The sequence below is a fragment of the Mesitornis unicolor genome, unplaced genomic scaffold, assembly GCF_000695765.1.
Source record: "Mesitornis unicolor isolate BGI_N332 unplaced genomic scaffold, ASM69576v1 scaffold32135, whole genome shotgun sequence".
In the NCBI taxonomy this organism is placed as follows: Eukaryota; Metazoa; Chordata; class Aves; order Mesitornithiformes; family Mesitornithidae; genus Mesitornis; species Mesitornis unicolor.
The window spans coordinates 1-324 of NW_010184025.1; positions in this window are offsets into that span (position 1 = coordinate 1).

The window sequence follows — 324 nt, forward strand, 5'->3', positions numbered from 1 at the left end:
GGCTCACATAATAGGTTACAGGTTGCTCGTTATGTTATTTCGAGACAGTCGTACGGTTGCAACTAGACAGGATCCTGGTTTCTTCAGGGTGCTTCGGCCTCTCTCAGGGTGGGGGTCAGCAGCTCGCCCTTCCCCTGGTGCCAGGCTGTGCAGAGGCAGCACCGTTACCTCCCACCGTGTCGTGCCCGAGGGTGGTAGGTCAGCCCCGAACGAGAGGGGATGCTGGTGGGGTGACCCCTCCGGGTGGGTGAGGTGACCAGGCCGCTGCCACACCACAAGCGACAGCCACCTGCCAACGGCTGTTTCTTACGGCTGGGGCAGCAG